Source organism: Pyxicephalus adspersus, chromosome 2 (assembly GCF_032062135.1).
Source record: "Pyxicephalus adspersus chromosome 2, UCB_Pads_2.0, whole genome shotgun sequence".
Lineage (NCBI taxonomy): Eukaryota > Metazoa > Chordata > Amphibia > Anura > Pyxicephalidae > Pyxicephalus > Pyxicephalus adspersus.
In genome coordinates this window covers 53,102,310-53,109,519 of record NC_092859.1, presented here as the reverse complement: position 1 = coordinate 53,109,519, position 7,210 = coordinate 53,102,310, and the positions used below count along the sequence as shown (strand labels likewise).

At 37.8% G+C, this 7,210-nt stretch overlaps 1 long non-coding RNA gene across 1 annotated transcript; it reads right to left on the bottom strand.

Annotated features, from left to right (window-relative positions):
* Window positions 1–4,250: 4,250 nt before the first annotated feature.
* LOC140322013 (uncharacterized) lies at window positions 4,251–5,871 on the bottom strand. The gene is made up of 2 exons (XR_011919099.1): window positions 5,732–5,871; window positions 4,251–4,668 (listed from the first exon to the last, which is right to left on the bottom strand). It is a non-coding gene; the product is annotated as an uncharacterized lncRNA (long non-coding RNA).
* Between the last annotated feature and the right edge of the window lie 1,339 nt (window positions 5,872–7,210).

Sequence of the window (7,210 nt, the reverse complement as noted above, 5' to 3'; positions counted from 1 at the left end):
AACCCTGCCACATAAATCTGGCCACTTACCTTCTGTGAACCCTAACTTCCTGGGAATGGGGAGATGTAGGGACCTGAAGATGTAGTAATAAGGACATGTACCACTTGGCTATCTGTCACATAAATTGTATTTCTCTGGAAGTACCTATAGCACAGGTTTTGGGGTGCAAAGAAGGTTAGCAGCCGCCTAAAACTGACACAAAACATTGTATGGTGTAGTTTCCTCTCTTTGGTACAGGAATGGTGAGGGGGGAGCAATATCTGACTGGCCAGCACTGTATGATAGCTTTAGTTTTGTATATTTTATTAATAAAATGTTGCATTAGTAAAATTAGAATCAAACGGTCTAGTGCATTATTCTTGATTCATCATTTTTTTTTTTATTTGGTTCATGTAGGTTACTGTAACTAGAAACATTTCAATTTAATTTTTTTAAAGTTTAAAAAAAAACTATTCTATTTTTAAACATATATATTTATTTTTTGTTTGCATTGCGGCCCGTGAGTTTTATCTCAATGTCATCTGTGGCCCACTGATGAAGAAAGGTTGGGCATTTTTGCTTTAGATTATTCCACCAAGAGAACAGGCATTGTCAATTGGTCTAACCATTTTCCTAATAAATCAGATGCAGATATTCTCACAGCCTTCTCCAGGGTATGGACAGTCCTGCCATCGGCTATGTACAGGGAGGACCCTCAAAGTGTTTCATGGGGTATATATTTCTCCATACTGCACATATTTTATGGGTTATAATCCCTCTGCTAAGTGCCCTAATTATACACATGAACAGGTAGATTTGTACCATGCCTTTTGGAACTGTCAAAAATAAAATGATTTTGGTGATCATTGGCACATTATATTACTCCTATCTAGTAATTTTTTTCCCCTAAATGTGCAATCCCAGGCACATTTGATTTGCATAGAGCACAAATAACTAGGGTAAGTTGAATACTGTTAGTTTTGGTGGTTAAAAAATCAATATTGCATGAATGATTAGATCCAGATCCACCTGCACTCCCGCTTTTGAAAGAAAAGTTGGACCATGTTTTTAAAGGCCACCTTGGAGAAAGAGGCTAAAGTGTCAAGATTCTTTGAAATATGGGAGTCTCACCCAATAAAACAATAAATATTAAAAACCTTTGAGCATACACCATGGTATACAATATTTATATATATAAGAATGCTATAAGAATCCTGGTGGTGATAGAAGATAACTGATCGAAGTTACTGTAAATGTTTATTTTGTTTAATGGAATGTTTATACACCCTGTTTCCACACATTATTGTGACCTTATTTTGTGTATTGCTCTATAATGATGCATCCTTGAATAAAAATATTTAAAAAAAATAAAATAAAATAGGATGCCATACCTTAAGCATAGAGTTTAAAGTGTACCTAAACTTAACATTTTTACATAGAAGGGTAAACAACCCGTCTAAAAAAAATAGTAAAAATGCTGTGATTTTTTTTTTAAGTGCAACACCCTTTTAAAAAAAAAAAGGTGCAGCACCACTCCTTTAAATCTTGATCCCTTGTTCAATATTTTTTTGGTTTTTGTTTAGTTCTGCATTAATTATATTTGTTGGAATTTTTTCTTTTTTTTCTTTTTTGGAAGCTCCCCCTAGTGGCAACATTTTATTTGTCATGGTTAATAGAGAAACAATAAATATGGTGTAGCAATATAGTGTAAGTAAGTAAATGAATAAGGTTTTAGGTTACCCTTAAAGGGTTTGCCAACCCCAAATAATTACATAAAAAAATCAACAGTAAGGCAAACAGAGGGTTCTTTTTAGGCAATCAGTGTTGCATTCTGAAAACTTATATTATCAAAAATACAACACTGATTGCCTAAAAAAAAGCTCTGTTGCCTTACTGTTGATCTTCATGCTAAATTATAAACAAATTTACCAGTCTTTTGACTTCCATTTACCAATGCCCCCTATTCTAAAAAGACAGAAGCTTGCATTGCGGGAAACGTAGACTTAATTTAAGGGTGTATGGAAAAAGGAACCCAGCCACCGCTAACATCACAAATGGAAAAAAACACAGGATTGCTGTGGAGAAGAAACCAGCAGCTCCCATAGCTGAAGCAGGGAACCCAAAGATTCTGTGTGTCACATTTCAGAGTATGTCTATCAAACACTCTAAGCAAAGTAGCATTGCTTACTTGGAATTGTTGAAAAAAAACACCATTGAGCAAACCAACTAAAGCTACACGCACTGTCACTCTAAGTCTGTGACAAGCCTTAAGTCTTCAAACAAGAAGAATAAAAGAAAAGTGTCATTAGGCAAAACATAATCCCTAGATACAAAAATTAGAATCCCTAGATACAAGACACCAGAATCTGCAATTATTCTACAAGAATATCAGAGTGTACAACAGATGCTAGTTTAGAGAGACTTAAGAGACTTCAAAATGTCAAAAAGCCATGATTACACATCACCTTCCCACCATAGCAATACACAACCATCTCTTGCTGCATGCACCCAGATCCCTGATCATCCTTCTGAACTCCCTACAGTGATTCATCACCTGTATTTAAGAAGTACAGTGTATCTGATACCAGAACTTGATCCTCATGGTTTAGATAATCCTGCTGCCTGGGAGAGATATCTTCCCCACAATGCTTCTTATGATCAAAAATAGACTTGGGATGGGTCATTTTAGAACATGTCTATCTAGAAGCATGCATAAAACCAATTTCCACTAATAGCATGCCTACAAGTACACTAGAGAATGGACATTCCTTTCTTGTCCAGCCATGTCAAAATATTTTCCTTATAAAGAAATTGCCACACAAAACCTATATGCCTTGTGTCTTTATAGACCCATCTAGTGACAACCTAGCCTATAAACGTGACCAACATCATTTAAGGTGCACATTCTTACAAAGATTAAATGAAGACATTTTACTGAGTTTATCATGAACAAACTGCTATAGTGCTAGTACCTACCAATATTTGGAGTACACAGTACCACCCTAAAAATTCAGGCTAGAATAGTGTTTGACTCCAGTGCCAAAATTGAGGGTCTACTTAAACAATATACTCCTGACAGGTCCAGATCTCAAAAACAATCCTCTGGTAGCGCTTCTTCTCTTTTGAAGATACTATATTGCCTTTATACCTGACATCCAAAAGATTTTTCATTGTTTCCTTGTTAGAGACCAGGCAACAGCCTTTCTCCATGAACTGCTATCTACAGACTCAAATGTTCTTTTCTAAAGGGCTAGACAGAATATGGCTAGGTTTGTAGACAATTTATAGAAAGGAACTTCTATGTGTATGACTGTTTAAATACTTTGCCTTTGCGGTTATCAACCTAGTCTCCTCAAGAGCACAGGAAATGTTTTCCTGCTTAAAGCTTAGACTTCACAAAATCACTTCCACCAGTAAAGATCTACTCTAATGATCAAGGGGACACACTTAGAGACAAACTTTTTACCTGTATATTGCTGTCTTGGTTTTCTCTTGAAATCTGAAAACATTTTACATTTCAAGTGAACAGAAAGGAGAAACCTTTGACTCAAAAGAATGTGCTGTTTACAATGTATTTCTGTATGATCAATTGGGTTTTGCAGCCTCTATCATAATTCAAGGTAAAGCACTGCTTTAAGACTAAAGTTTTAGAACATCTAAATGGGATGCTTCACTACCCCTTGACAAAAGGTATTCCTGGCTAGAGTTCCGCAACCCCTTTACCCAACCTTCATGTTTCACACACATACAAGTGCATCTCAATAAATTAAAATATCATAGAAAAGTTAAAGTAAGCAACATCCTCTATAGCCTTGACAGAAACAGGAGACAATATACAGAGTTTGGGTTTATACTTGTACTATGTACAGGATCGCAGGGTTTGATCTTGGATAGAAGGTACATTTCCCCTATATATGGACGCTGGACCCTTTAAACTGCTTGGGTTTGGACCCTCACGGGAGACTTGTATTGGACTGATCCTTATCGTGGGGACGTTCTGATGGACTATGGACAATTACACTGGGCTGAAGTAAGCCATTTTTCTGTTTTGTTTATACCCCCTGTGTTGCTGAAAAGAGGCTGTTTTTTTTAGTTATCCCAATAAAGACTTGTGTTTGTTACCCCTTTTTGGTGGAAAGCGAGCTAGCTGCGGTGCTGGCTTTGCTGAGCTAATCCCCAGACTTTACAAGTATCATAGAAAAGTCATATTAATTCAGTAATTCAAATCAAAAAGTGAAACTTATATATTATATAGATTCATTACACAGTGATACATTTGAAGCATTTATTTTATTTTAATTTTGCTGATTATGGCCTACAGGTAATGAAAACTCAAAATTCAGTATTCCAGAAAATTAGAATATTACAGAAGACCAATAAATAAATAATTTTTAATACAGAAATATTGACTTCCTGAAAAGTAAGTCCCTGTATGCACTCAATACTTGCTCAGGGCTCCTTTTGCATTAATTACTGCATTAATGCGGTGTGTGGCATTAGGGCGATAAGCCTGTGGCCCTGGTAAAGTGGTATGGAAGCCAGGATATCAGTACCACCTGGTCTGGTCTCCCCCCTTTGGATTTGTCATCTTGAAAGATCGCAGTAGTAGTTGTGGCTCTTTCTTTTGGTTTTAATACTTGGCAGATAGGATTTCAGACATGATACTGGTCTCATCAGTCCTGAGGAACCCTTTGTTGTGAAACGCAATAAACATTGTGAGATTGGATGTATATAACTCATATTTATGTAACAGCTAACATATCTTTACATTTTTACCTATATAATAATTATATTTTTAACAGCTTTTCAACTACTATAATATATAGTGTACACAAAAATATTCTATGGAACAGAGTAGGATAAGATTTTTTTAAATCAGGAAGGAGATTTGGTTCATTGCTTTTGCATGCAATGCCGGCAGATCACGGCTGGATGGAGGAGCTGACAGGAAGCTGTTTTAGCACTTGCATGTAATGCTGATCCTTCATGACTTCAAGAACTACATTTAATCAATGAAAGCTGTGCATAGGGGCACACTGGGGCAAACTTTCCTAAAAGCCACAAAACTTCCATTGTGGTTTACGTACGCTCTAATAAAGGTCAACTTTTAAAACCTTAGTATTGATCTACTGCTTTGTTGGAATATGCAGTTACAGGAAACAGAGATTGTCTGGTAAATACAATGACAACCTTTAGGAGGGCCATTGCGTATCAAAAGAGAAAATTTTGTCTTGCCAAAGGAAGTATTTGGTTTCAACAGGCGCTGATTAGTTGTTTTATTCTATTCCTTTTATTTTCAGCAATTGTTTTACATGTTTGTATATATGCACTGTCCATCATTGAAAATATTAATCATACAAAAAATAGGTTCTAAAATATGCACTAAACCAAGAGACGGTGAGCCTGTTGAAGTATGTTCACTCTCTTAGGGGTCTAATTATAAAAAAATGTATCTGACATTCACCAAACATTGGTGGTGAATCTTCCAGATCCAAATGTTTTCAATAGCGATTGAATTTCCACGGGACAATGTTTGGTTATTTTCAGACTCACTTTTTTTCAGGGTTTTTTTAATAGACCCTTTTAAATGAAAGTGCCTGGTTTGGCTAACCTTTACCACTAGAAAAAAAGCAGTGTGAGTGGTCTGTGAAAGCTTCTGTACCAGTTTGCTGAGCAGTTAAAGCAGAATCGAAGTTCTACTTTAAAAAATTTAAAAAAATTGCAACCAAACCGGGCTCTAACACATACTCACTTGATCGCTTACTTTATCTGTTAAATTCCCAATTTCCCCTGCAGCTGATGGCACTGAATGAACTCCTGCATGCCTATTGAGATGCATAGTTTTTCTCAGCAGTCGTCAATTTCCAGCTTAGAAATACTACCGGATGTTCCTCTCCCTCAACTACTTGCAACAATACTGCTCCCAGTCACAGCACAGACTTTAGCTCCTGGAATGTTTTATCAGCCTCTGCATTCCAGACTAACATCACAGATTTCCTCACTTTTATTAAGTCGGACGCGGGGGCTGCAAGGATGGAAAATTTACAACAACAATATTTACCAACAAACCATTGGTAGTAACTGACAAAACCCAAGAACGCCCTGTGTTCTATGAAAAAAGCTGCGCGTAAATAAAAACCCAAGCAGCATGTACAAATAGGCATGTAAATTCCAAGAGGCGTCTACAACAGGGTATGTATAATGACATCATCGGCAGCACAGTTTGATAGCTGTGTGTGTGTGGGTGAAATGCTGCATGTCACAGCTAGCTAGCTAGTAGTACTCCAAATTTCATCTCCCCCCCCTTAAAAAAATTTCTAGATGTGGCGGGTCATATTTTTAAAAACTAGTGAAAATTGGAATCAGAGTAGGGGGCCTGGTCACATGGCATGGGTGGAAGACGTGCTGTAGATCAGCTTCTTCTCTGGCCCGCATCTTCTCTGAGTGCCGTGCATGAGCTAGCTAAATAGACAGGGATGATAGAGGCTATTTTCTGATTGGCCAGCGGATTCAGCGAAACTAATAAAACTTGGAATCAGAGGCACACCCAGAGTCAGAACTGCCCACAAGCGCGGGGAGGGATGCCTGTGCTTTAGCGAGGAACAAGTAAGTGTAGTAAATTTAAAGTCATGTCCCAAATGTAATATTTTGATGCGGAGTTGAGGAGGCACCAAGGTTTTACCAAGAGGGATAGCAGATTCCTGGATAGAGGTCAAGGCCAAAATGTGGGCTGGAGGGATGATAAACTCTGGTCTCGGAATCCTGTGGATCAAATAGTCGAGAAAGTGCATTTGCTCGGGAGATGGTGGAACCGGGTTTAAAAGTAATCACAAAGTCAAAACAAGAAAAGAATATTGACCAACGGGCAACGGGGGTTGGGACGGTAAGCAGACTGCAGATACTGAAGGTTTTTGTGATCAGTAAAAATAGTGGGAACCCTCCAAATGGTAACACCATTCTTTCAAAGCTAACTTGATAGCAATGAGTTCTCTGTCTCCGATGGAATAATTGTTTCCTGCTGGGGAAAACTTCTTAGAAAAAAATGCACATGGGCGTCTTGGTCAAGACGCCTCCAACAGAGTAGGCGTCAACCTCAATAGAAAATGCTTGCTTTGGACACATCTGGCCTAACCAGAGCAGGGCCAGAAAAGAAACCTTGCTTCAAAGCATGAAAAGCCTCAATAGCCTCAGAGGGCGGGTTCTTGGGGTCAGCATCCTTCTGGGTTAGAGC